Source organism: Mytilus edulis, chromosome 1, assembly GCF_963676685.1.
Source record: "Mytilus edulis chromosome 1, xbMytEdul2.2, whole genome shotgun sequence".
NCBI classification, from domain to species: Eukaryota; Metazoa; Mollusca; class Bivalvia; order Mytilida; family Mytilidae; genus Mytilus; species Mytilus edulis.
The window spans coordinates 23,609,985-23,623,680 of record NC_092344.1 but is presented as its reverse complement, the minus strand read 5'-3'; the positions used below and the strand labels follow the sequence as shown (position 1 = coordinate 23,623,680).

General features: G+C 31.1%; 1 protein-coding gene across 1 annotated transcript in view; it reads right to left on the bottom strand.

Annotated features, from left to right (window-relative positions):
- Window positions 1-10,781, bottom strand: part of LOC139528498 (uncharacterized) — a 403,824-nt gene extending 393,043 nt beyond the window's left edge. The window contains exon 1 of the mRNA XM_071324531.1: window positions 9,969-10,781. The gene's annotated coding sequence lies outside the window, so the exon portion shown is untranslated. The remainder of the gene's footprint in view (window positions 1-9,968) is intronic.
- Between the last annotated feature and the right edge of the window lie 2,915 nt (window positions 10,782-13,696).

The following is a 13,696-nucleotide window of genomic DNA, read 5'->3' as shown; positions in this document are numbered from 1 at the left end:
GTTATTAATAATATCTTTTAACAGATACTACGATGTGTTTTAACATACATCTTTGTCAAAAAAATAATAAATGGATCATAAACGCTTTTTTTAACTAAGAAGAACTTTTTATTTACAAAATAGAAACAACACGTTAATAGTGTCTTGCGTCGGAAGCCCTTTTCTGGATTTCTGAGTTGAAACCTTAGTTTCTTTATAGCTTAACAATACATAATAAAACAAAATCAAATACACGCAAATTACATCATACATGTTATATGTTAAATATGAAAACATGAAATCAATAAGAATTGATATATGGTTCTGATAATGATTTGATCGTACATTTATATGACTAAAGACGAAGAAATCTAGAATTTCAGATTAATGCTGACGATACAAATTTTAACTTTAAAGTTATCGAAAATAGTTGTCAAACCACTTGAGTGGTTTATTCATCATAAACATGATCCTTGTGTGTGAATGAAAAGAGCAACCGGATATCTGGTCTCTGTTAAGAAAAAATTAAAACCCAATGTAATTATTGCATAAAACATGCATTAAACTATTAATAAATTAAAATGTCTGTTCCATGAATAAAGCTCATTTAAATGCTACAGATTAATTTCAATCAAAGTAATGTGTTTTCCGTGACAGTATGGAAATACCGCTTATCTATTGAATGAAATAGATGTCAAAATTATACAATCTGATGAAATTTCAGACATCTTCAAGGTTTCTGTTGTCTTTGTGACAACGAGGACAAGTGCATTGGTCAATTTACAAAATATGTATATGTATTACTGGCTGCTTCCAAATGTTCAAAACATTTATTAAGCAAAACAGAAGTTACTTTAAATCGTTAATTTAGTAGATAGGTAGGAAGTGTAGGATACACTACAATCACTCACTGTTCTGCCTTTAACTCGACCTGTCTGAATTGATCTGACATTCACTTATTTTGAAATACTCGAAACTTGTACTTGACTTTTACTCGACCAGTACTTAGCTATTTTAAACGCATCTGAATCATGCTAGACCTAGTCTGAACCATACTCGACCTCGTGCTGAACCATACTTTAGGCCTCTGTGATATTAAACACCATGCAATTATTGACGAAGTTGACCGAGAAAAACTTTACACCTCCTTATATCTTTCGCCCAACAAACCTACAGGACGTGTCAATAAAGTGCAATTTGACAAAAGACTCTACTCTATAACATAACATAAAAAACTTTTTCTGTTAAAACTGATAATAAGACAGGCTTAAGATATGTTATTAAGATACAAAACGAGCTAACAAAAAATCATCGTGAATTCGACAAAGAAATCGTGTCAGGAGTGATGTCAGAATCACAAGGTGAGTACTCAATTTTAAAAAGGGTATAATATGCTACTGGTTGTGTATTAAATATATTAAATAAAATGTACGCATGATGTATAAAATCTTACTGGGTGAGCATAGGGGGCCAGGGGAAACCTGCCCCCGTTTGTGGAACACATTTCGTTGATTATATTGGGAATTACTCATGCATAACTGGAGCAACGCCTCCACCCTAATATCCGCCACTGCTCACCTCGCCCACTGTGGTGTATACAAATTCTTGTACACATTATGTATAAACCTTACTGAATGGATATGACATGAATGACATCGTACTGACCGTTTATTTAAAACTTTCTACACAGCATGTTTGAAATCGAACTGGCCATGTTTTTACAAAATTTTGTAAACAGCATGAATGAAATCGTAATGACCATCTATAAAACATTTTGTATACACCCTGTATGAAATCCTACTAACCATCTCTTACAGGTTATTTCTTACGATATGTATGAAATCAAACTGACCGTCTATTGAAAATCTGGTACACACCATGTATGAAAAGGTACAGAAATTTTTTCCAGATTGATAATAAAGTGTGTTCAAATTAGATTATAGTATCTATTTTCGATGTAAAGAAATACATGTTTAGTCTATTGACGTCAGGTCTCTTGATTGAATTTTCAAGAATTTAGTTATACGGAATACAAACGTAGTTGCACTTTTATAAATTGGGTATAATAAATTATTATCGTTATAAAGGTTTAGTTAGTGCACTAGACAAGTGTGGTCTTCCCTTTGATTTGTGTTAACAATTAGATGACGTAAATTTATTTAATGTGTATCATATAAAAAAAGCAAACGTAAACTTGTTCCTCTATTTACGTTTTTTTTTATTTAATGAACAAGAGCTTTTAGTAACCAGCAATACACAAAAATAATAATAGGTATCCGAGTGACTTACAACTACAATAGTAATTTTTATTAAAAAAATACTTTTTTTCTTTTCTTTTTACTTCTGTTTTTCCAAAACATACAATTTTAACTGATACACATCACTAAATTTGAAATCAATGTGAAATTAGATACCAATGACCGTTTAGGACCTTGTTATATTTATAAATTTAGAAAATTCATAAATATGACGGTTAGTGATATTTTGTACGTTGATATGATGTATAAGGCTTACACGAATAGTAATTTTACTTCATTTTTTTTCTGTTTGTCTTAAGTGACGTACTGAAAATGGGTTTATTTATACTGTAATGAAATGTAAATGACTTTTTGTCACACCTATGAAGATGAATTGATAGCTAAAATCGCATAAAACGAGTGACTGGTGAAAATAACGTTACTCCAATACTTGAACCAATGCATGCATATGAACGTAGTTTTCTGTGCACGATTTTATATTTTTTTATGTATCAATATCGTATTATTTCACTTGGTCAATGCTGTTGTGAAAATATTACATTTACGTAATGGTCGTCTTTTGAAACCGAAGTTGATTGTCACCAACGAAGAATAGGTATAGGAATATGTGGTATGAGTGCCAATGAGAAAACTCTCCATCCAAGTAACAATTTATAAAAGTAAACCATTATATGTCAAGGTACGGCCTTCAACCTAGAGCCTTGACTCACACCGAAGCATGAATATTCACGGTAGCACGTGTATCACATGTACAATAAGATATAAAGCTTTAACATTTTTACAATTTTGCGCCTGTCCCAAGTCAGTAGCCTCTGGCCTTTGTTAGTCTTGTATTATTTTTAATTTTAGTTTCTTGTGTACAATTTGGAGTTTAGTATGGCGTTCATTATCACTGAACTAGTATATATATATATATAATATATATTTGTCTATATTTGTTAAGGGCAAGCTGAAGGACGCCTGCAGGTGCGAAAATTTGAAAGTCATGTTTATCTATTTCTTAACTTTTTTGTAACGCAAATTTGTTAAAAGTTTTTTCGGGTTTTCATTCAATATCTGTTCAACTTTTTACACCAAACGGCCATAAAGGCTATGCTTACTCCACTGTGAGTACTGAAACGTTCAAACAATGACAAGTGTTTCATTTACCCCCCCCCCCCCCCCAAAAAAAAAATACGTGCGTTTCGGCGAAAAATATCACGCGCAATTTAGTAAATGAAAAGGGAAAGTAGATCCTTATGCGGTGAACCCGTTCATGTCAATTGCTTACTGACACAGAAATGTTTATATCGCAACCAGTCCACTGATACTAACATTATCAGAGAGTAAGCATCAAAGAAAAAAATCTTAAATTACCGAAAAATATGTTAATTTGTTTAAAATGAAAAGACATGAAGTAAGCTCGATTGTTCCTCGCTAATGAATATATTTAACTAAAAATAAGATTTATTCTTGTATTTCAAATTACTGTTTAAAATGTTGACGTAAATAAGTATTTGAGGGGAAATAGAAGACAGAAATATAATGATAGTTCAAGTGAGTCTTATACTGTGTAATTGTCTCGAAAACAACCTTTTTAATTCGGTAAAAGTAAGATGTTTTAAAACATTTATTGAAAGTCATTTGGTACATTTATCTACTTGGTGAATCAGGTTGTTAGATCACGGAGGCGGGTATCCATTTCGAATCATAAAAAAGGGTGTAACGTAGCGCAAATGTACTGTAAAAATATCTTAAATTACAAGTTGCGGACAATTTATATGATTTGTTAAATGATAGTTCACTTTTGGACAGGATAATCCTATCATTATGCGTGTGTTATTGGTAACTTTAAATTATCTTCAAAGAGTCATTTTTAAACCTTTTATGAAAATAAACAAAGGGCAGATAAGGTGATTGCATTGTTTTCATAATAAGATGGTTTAAACTTTACAAACTTGTAATAACAAAGTCTAAACTAAAAATAAGTATCAAATTTAACATTAATATCAGTACTAGTGAGGCAAGGTTGATCAGTTCAAATTGTATTTTTATGTAATTTAAAAAAAAGAAAAAAGAAAATATACTTGACAACGGTGGTATCTCCAAAATATTTCATTTTATTAGTATTCGAAGGTGTTCTAATATTTACTTATGTATTTGTAAGCCAATGGGGTATATGTAATTATGATTGTTTATTACTGGTTACAAAAATCGTGTGTTCATTATAAATCGCACATTGTAGAACGAGCTACATTTTTGTTTCCATTTTATATAATACACGTTACACGATGTTTAGTTCAAAACAATTGTTCTATCAAAGGACGGTGGTAACTTTGAGCAATCAAGTCTCCTCCAAAAAGAAAAACTACTACTGAGTTATAGGTAATTGGTTTGAAGGACTTCTTGGCACCAGGCTATGAAGGAATAAAAACTCAGATCGGAATAAAATTGAGAATGGGGAATGAGTCAAAGAGACAACAACCCGATCATAGAACAGACAACAGCAGACGGTCACCAATAGGTCTTCAATGCAGCGAAAAACTCCCGCACCCAGAGGCGTATTTCAATTTGCCCCTAAACAAATATGTATACTAGTTCAGTGATAACTCCGAATTATAGCATAGCATGGACGGTATGTTAGTTATACGTAATTGTGCATAGCAACGATACCTATCCAATAATAGTGGCCAAAATTAAAATATCTTTTCTTTTAAATTACTATCTGGTAATTAAGTGGAAATTTAAGATGAAAAATGTTTTGTGTTCAATGGAATAATACTTTAAATTGGTTTTACCACTGTGTATTTGACTTGAAAACAACTCTTTCATCCCGGTAAAGTCGGATGCAAACATGTATTTAAAGTTATTTGGTACAATTATCACCATGACGAATTATGCTATAAGATCACAAAGGCGGGAATCCTTTTCAAGTGATAAAAATGTAACGGAACGCAAATGTACTGTAGAAATATCTTAAATTACAAGTTGCGGACACTTTATATGATATGTTAAATGATAGTTCACCTTTGGACATGACAATCCTATCATTATTTATTTGTGTGTTATTGATAGCTATAGACTATCTAAGAAGTCTTATAAAAAGTCATTTACAAACCTGTTATGAAAATAATCAGAGTGCACAATAGTGATTGTGTTGTTTGATTTTTTTTAAAACTTGTTATAACGAAGTCTAATATAGACATTGCTATCAAAATTAACATTGATATCAGTAATAGTGATTTGAGGTCGATCAGTTCAAAATGTATTTTTATGCAATTTAAAAAAAAATACATTTTAGGCTCCAAGAATAAGCGGTTAAAATATAGTTGACAACGGTGATATCTCCAAAATGTTTATTTTTTATTTTTCAAAGATTACAAAAACAGTGGGTTGTCTCATTGGCAATCATACCACATCTTCTTTTTTATAGGTTCATTATAAATTGTAAATTGAAGAGCGAGTTACATTTTTGTTTCTATTTTATATCATACACATTACGCGATGTTTATTTCAAAATTTACCAAAGGACGGTGGTAGTTTTGGGCATTCAAGCCTCCTCAAAAAAAGCTAGCGCTGCGATATAGAAACGAGGTATGAAGGACGCTACAAACACAAACAATCAATCAATCAATTAATAATTGGGAATTGGAAGTAATAATCGCTAAACAGTTCCTACAGAGTGAATATGAGACTTCATTTAAGTTAATTGAATTTGATGATCAGTCTTCATATATACTTGATTATAAGTTTGAATTGACATATCTATTGAATCATTAAGAATATTAGTCACTACTAAAGTGTTGAAACAAATCATGGTAACAAAGCCGACTGTTTGACCAAGATTTTCATGTATAATGATCTAAATTATATAAAACAGCTATTTTTAACGAATAAAAAAATTGAATCATTTGTACGAATTCTTCATTAACTGATTCGAGATATTTATTCATATTGTTAAATTGATAACTTCGATTTTTATACGAAATGGAGTTTTTATTCTATAAAACTGAGATTTATTTTTTTACTTAATAGCGCAAATACGTAATTGTGGTATCAATTTTCTGAATGAAGATGCTGAATACAAAATGAAATAAAGCGTGTTCAGACAATGCTATCATATAAATCACTCGCTAGTATTTAACGTTATAGTACCCAAAATGCACCTGATACACAAATTTCAGCTGTAATCACTGAAAAACATACCGAACGTATCCATGCGACGTCCACAAAATTTCATCTTTTAAAATGAGCACATTAAATAGGTTAAATGCATCAATGGTTTTCAAAAATTAATAGGAAGCATGACTTCATGTCAAATTGTTCTAAATATTGGAAAAAAATAAGAGAAAATATCAGTAATCGATTTTCAAGGATATGAATTCAAGTATGGATGCAATTTTTGGTACAGTACTCCTCGTGATAGGGTGTTTCCTATTAACATGGTGGTTATTTTAATTATTGTGTTTTGAAGTTATTATTGATTCATTGGATTAGTCTATTGATTATAAACCTATTCATAAAAAAATTTTAGCACATGAAAGAAAACATGAATGATGTTTATTGATACAAACATCTCTATTTTAAACAAAACGGAACAATTAAAAAATTGCTCTTTACCTTAAATTTTATATGATATTGATTTAGTTCACATCTTATAGAATACGATTCTAAAATAGGAAATTGGATCTACAGTATTTAAAACAAAACTAGGTAATATGTTAACAATTAAATTGATAATAACAATAGACAAGATTTTTACAGGAACATATTGGGATTTTTATTTGAAATTAGATGTCAAATAATTATCGTAAATACTTCGTATTCTGTTTATAATTATTATTTTTCTAATAGTATGCACACATATGTCTCCATACAAATAAATTTAACTAAAATTGAGAATTGAAATGGGGAATGTGTCAATGTTTTTAGATTTTGGTTGAGTTTACTCGAAAATAAGCTACGCCAGCAAATTGACTTTCCAATTTTAGTAATGATTTTTCTCTCAATCTTTTACTGTTAATCATTCTATTTTATTATTACAAACGCTTGTAGAAATGACACTTTTAACAGATATATTGTGATTTTCAGTTGTTTCCTTGTTTTATATCTCAATTCCACAACGATCATAAACTAACACATTCAGCAGAATACAAAGAATATACGTAAACAGTCTTGTTTCAATCTGCAAATTTGACAATAGGACTTAACTCAATATATAGATATATATTTTTAACCAAAACGCAATTTTTGAAACAAAGACAAACCACTACATTTGATCCATTCATTAAATGATTGAAGGACAAATGTGCATCACGGTTGTCTGTAATCACTAATTTATAAATACACAAATATGGTGTCAAATACCACTGTCTACCGGCAAAGTTTTTTTTATAGAAAACACTTACACTATGTTCAGGATAGAATTTTGTAATAAAATTGTCAATATATATATATATATCAAACTCGTCTAAACATCAACTCAACAATGTTAGATCTGTAAATTTGCTTTCGCAAATTTTTTGTTCTTCCCTCACCGGGATTAGAACCCATGCTACTGAGATATCGTGACACCAAATCGCCTGCACTGTAGCCATCCCGCTAGACCACACGACCACCTGGGCTTCATAAAAATGAAGCTTTCGGTAGCCGGGTGTTACCTTTCCACGTCAGTTTTAATTAAGCGTCGTACTACAGTACATGATATATAAGGCATGAAGATGTTATTCTTACAGATCAGCTAAATTATCTATAGTAAAGAATCCTACAAATTAATGTAAGATACAGTCACAGAAAATTATTATATTTATAATTACGTCTGAGTCAGTGACAACTCTACAACAGTTTTATCCAATGGATCACCAGCAGTGATGGTGATTCATGGCTGTGTACGTAATGTATATACAACTCGTCTAAACATCAACCCAGCAATGTTAGATCTGTAAATTTGTTTCGCAAATTTTTTTGTTCTTTTCTCGCCGGGATTCGAACCCATGCTACTGAGATATCGTGACACCAAATCGACTGCACTGTAGCCGTCCCGCCAGACCACATGACCACCTGGACTTCATTCTATTGTAGAGTTGTCACTGGCTCAGACGTACTTATATATCTCGTGATTAGTTTTATTTGGCAATCGCCAATGGCAGTCAGCAGGGTTTAAGAACATCAGTTGTTCGACCTGTTAGTCAAATGCGTTTTGTTTAAATATACTTTTTCACTTTTTTGGTCTTTTGGAAAATGTTGTTTGTGCTGTATTTAGACCCTTCTACAACGAAATTTGTTTGACATGCACACGTAAACAAATTGCGGTTTTTATCCAACGCAATGATAGGTTTGAACGTAGTTTTCAATTTAGACTCGTTCATATATATATTATTCTTGCGTCAGAAACGCTTTTCTTGAAAACCTTCATCGGGGTTTTTGTTTCGCAACTTCATAGTAAATGTGGCAGTTTTATCTATAAAATGAGTTCCTTTGGGAAAATTACATTGTTTATATTTACAGAAGTAACCTGAATATGACCTAGTTTTTAATTATTTTTCTTAAAATCAGTTGACAACACCAGTAAGTCTACATATGATAGAACATATTAAATAATAATTAGGGTTTTTAGCTACAAAATCTGTTTTGACTGATCAATGCTATAAATAAAAGTATACGAAAAATTGATGATATTCATCAATGGAAGGTTTTCTTTTAACACGAATTCACAGTTCATATGTAATAGATATACGGTTTGTTTCCTTTCCCAAGACATCAACAATAATAATGTTTCCCAACATAAACAGACACTATATATGTCACTATTTTATCTACGTGCTAATGTCAGATGTACGATTGCATTCCCTTGTACTTTGAATATTATCCTGATTATCTCATGGAAGGATATGTTCGTGGTTATTTTACAGAAACAATACACACAATTATAACAAAAAAACCGGTTTTTCGTATTACACCTTCATGGATCATTTGGATTTAGATACTATTGTAAATGTCCCCCCTTAGTTTTTTTACAAGTATTTATATTATATTTATTTGAGAAGATTTTTAAAGTTAAAAATCATCAAAAAAAAATGTTTAAAATTGTCCTGAAAGGGCAATAACTCCTTAAGGGCTCAACTGACAATTTACGTCAAATAAACTTTATTGTAGATCTTATTTTGCTGAACACTTTTCTATTTCTTCAATAATATGAACGGTAATAACACAAATCTGTACAATGTCATAAAAATAACCAAATTAGTGGCAGCAACATAACAATGGATTTTTCGGTCTGTCTGAAAATTGTATAGCTGATAGATCTCGAACATGTTTAACCCATGTAAGATTTGCTCTAAATGCTTTCGATTCTGAGATATCAGCCCAAAACTGCATTTGACCCCTATGTTCTATGTTTATTCATGGCGTCCATGTTTGTCAATGGATACAAGTTATCAACTAGATACCCTAAGGAACATGTAGTTAAAGGTTGAATATATTTGGCCGAGTAGTTTTAGAGATGAAGATTTTTGAAATAGTATACGACGACAGACGACGACAAACGACGGACAACGACAGACGACGACAGACGACGGACGCCAAATAGAAGAATAATACATGAGCAAGCAACATTCATTGAAATACAAAACGATAAACTAACAAAAATAATTCAACTGTGTCAAAGTGATTATCAAAGAAATTCTAGATTGTAAATGATCAAATGTTTGCCAGATAAACTAAATGTTTATATTGAAGATAAAAAAGACTTACCTTATCGCTAATGTTAGTATCCAATATGACATAATATTTAATTTATCCGAAAATCGATTTATAATTTTGATAAAACCTGAATTACCTGTGTCACAGATATTATTATCAAATACGTTATGTTTCTGTCATTCTATATCTCTTTCTTTAAATGCATCATCAGTCGTATAAACGTTTAATCCACCATTTTTTTACGTGAGAAAAGACAAGTACCAAGTCATTATTATGACAGTTGTTATTCATTCGATTGATATGTTTGCGCTTATGATTTTGCCATTTGAGAAGGGCTTTTTGAATTGAATTTTTCTCGAAGATCGGTATTTTTGTGATTTTAGTTTTAACATACAGACTATCGTTGTTCTGTTTAAATCACGTAACTTATTATATCCAAGTAAAAATTGTTTGTCAAAGTGGTTTTTTTATGGATTTATCTTCTAATCTGGTTTGCTTTGAGTGTCACTGATGAGTCTTATGAGGACACACCCCGGGTTTAGCGTACCAAATTATAAAACCGGTATATCAATTAATTACACATATTTTATCAGATTCCATGACCTTGAAATCAGTTGCAAATGTCATACAGGAAAATATGAAAAGGCAAGAAAATTTCAAGATTTTGAGATTTCACATTTTCACTGATCACATCAGTACACATCAGGAATTACAAAAGTATTCAACAATCTGATTATAGGATTTATATGTATAAAAACATAGCCAAGATGATGTTGTCTAAAAAAAGAAAAGGATCAGAATTCAACTGGTGTGAAACATATATATGTTGGGAAGAAAATTGAATCTTTGACTACCACGAATGTTTTAATTTAATAAAGGGCTTGTGAATTGAAAGATTTCTTTTTTTTTTAATGTTCACCTTTTGAATAATTAAACATTTTGGTTTGAATGAAAAACATTTTGCTTAAATGTATCAGTTTGAAGAAGTGTTATTTGCTCTTTTTATTTCTTTCTTATTTTACAAGAAAGAAAACTTATTAAGGTCTTTCCTTTTACAAAAGGGAAAGACCTTACTGTATTTCTTCTGATTATTATTATTAGGTCTTTCCACTTTTCTGTGGAAAGACCTATTGTTTTTCTTCTGATTATTTTTTTTTTTTTTTCTTCCGCCTAATTTTGTTCTTGCGATAAACATTTGTTTCGCAATATGTCGCTTAGATATTTGGTATATGATATCGAACAGTTTATGCGCTTTTGAAATTTACCCTGCGTATACGAATACTTTTCTTTGTAGGAGTTATCTCCCCAAACACTGTTTTCCTTGTTAGCGCATCTCCTTCGCAACCGTAAAAGATTATGACAAATTTATTTTACAAAATTGCTCGTTATATCCTTCGCATGATTTGTCCTATTTTGACCGAAGCGATATGACCGCTCTATATGAGAGTTATTTCCCCTTATGCATCTGATATAAGTGATATGAATTTCTATCTTATAAATCATAAGTGATAGAGACCTAGGATCTTTTGATTTGAGGTCCTTGGTCCCAAAAAATGAAAATTAGGTCAAGGTCAAAGGTCAAGGTCATATTCTAATATTTGAATTTGGCTTATTTTCACTTATATCCAAAGACTGTATAAGATATCAACAAATTATTTTTACTAAATTGTTAGTTGCGACATGTCGTAAGATGTAAATTTTGATTGCAAGCGTACGTTGAATGTAAAAGGGAGTTTTCTCCCCTCTTGTATTTAAAAATACGCGTTTGGTAATATAACTCATTAACTAAATATAATAAAGACCTATGGTCTTTTGATTTGAGGTCCTTGGTTTATGACCTTGAAATTGATCTCAAGGTCATAGCTTAATTTGACGTTCTAGATTTTGACCTTTGCTTTTATTCTATATGTATACATGATAAAGATATACAACTTTTAGAAAAAGGTATCAAACCATTTAACCTTGTAAAAAACAACCGGAAGTGACCTTTTGTAAACCGGAAATAGCTATTTTTTTGTACTTTATTAATATAAAAGTATATAGAACCAGATATTTTTGGAATCAGTGTCAAGTAAATATTAAAATATAATCGGAAGTAACATTTTTCAAACCGGAAGTAACAAATTATCTCCCTTATTTAAAAAAAATGTATGGAAACAATATATTTTTGGAATCAGCTTACTTGGAGCTATCATTTGACGATTGAAATGACATTTTAAACTAACTTTTCATATCAAAATACACTGTTTTGATGGAAAGACCTTCAATTGTTCTCTGAACAATTGGTTTTTAATTATTATTCTTTTTGTTCCGCCAAACCTTGACAAAGTTACCTTGTTAACCGTAAGACGTGTCGCTTTCATGTTCACACTTTGTATTGGTGTCATAAATACCTATCCGGAACTCACCCTGTGAGTCAAAATATTTTGTCGGTTCGGAGTAATCCCTCCGAAACCCAAAAACCTTGTTATCGTTCCAACACCTTAACCGTAATAGGTAGAAAAAAAACGAAGGGTGAAATTTGTTCAGGACCAGACCCCGGTTCTTCGTTACATTTGGATCGAAAAGATTCAACGACTCATTGGTAGGGTTATGCCCCTATGAAAATTAACCGGTGTCGGTTGGACACCAAAACTCAGAAACCGAAAGTCGTAGACACCTAGAATCTTCACCAATCATCATCAATTCATGTATCTTTGAAAAATACCTCAATGTCAAATTTGTATGTTGACCTTGACCTTTGACCTAACACCTTATTATGGGATAATCTCAAAAAACCATTATAGTTACAGAAGTTTTAAATAGTGGAAAATGTTTGGGTCATTATGGCGCAACTTTGTTACATTTTGACCAAAGAGATTTGACTTTTTTATAAGGGGCATAACCCCTGTTTTAGGTTTCTGAAAAGACAAAATCAGCTTTTACTATATAACCAAAGGTCCTAGACTCTTGGGGTCTTCAGTAATCGCATTGGGGACTAATGACCTTGACAAAGGTCAAAAGGTCAAAGGTCAAGGTCATGTCCCAGATAGCGAATTTAGTGTTTTTAACCTTATATAAAGGATTTCTAGTGTGTTTTCGAGCTTTTTAAGGTTGACCTTGACCTTTTCAATACATTCTACGTCTGTTGGAACATGTATTTTACATTACAAAAGGAAAGACCTCTCAATTGTTCAAGAACAATTGACCGTTTAATTTTCTTATACTTTTGTTAATAAGAAATACGTATTAGAATATTATAAATTAAATATGAGAATTTGAGTGAAATCTTTGAACTTGACTTTAGACATTTCTATTTTTTAGACAGTATGATAATTAAACGAAACATTCATCAACTCATTATCATCTGAAGGTAGTTTATATTACCAGAAAGGTATACTGCAGATTATGTAAATGAACTTCCTTTCAAAAACGTACACTGAATTTAAAGGAAGTTTGAAGAAGAAAAATGTACCTGAAAAATATCCATATAATATATGTGTGCTTGTTCTTATCAAGTTAAAATCATTAAATAAAAATTATTATGAACGGGTTCTCATATAACATTGTATTTAAACTTCGTTTAATTCACATTTTACCGATTAACATTATTTAAAGGAGTACAATTTAAGAACATGAAAAAAGGAGAGAAATATTATACATTTTCTGCCAGACGTGTTCGAAATACAGAAATTATTTAAACATTTGTGAGGATGAGATAACAGACGTAAATAGACACAAACTGTCGAATAAATCCCTGCCAGTGGTCAATGTTTTCAGTGGCACACAACCGGTACTAT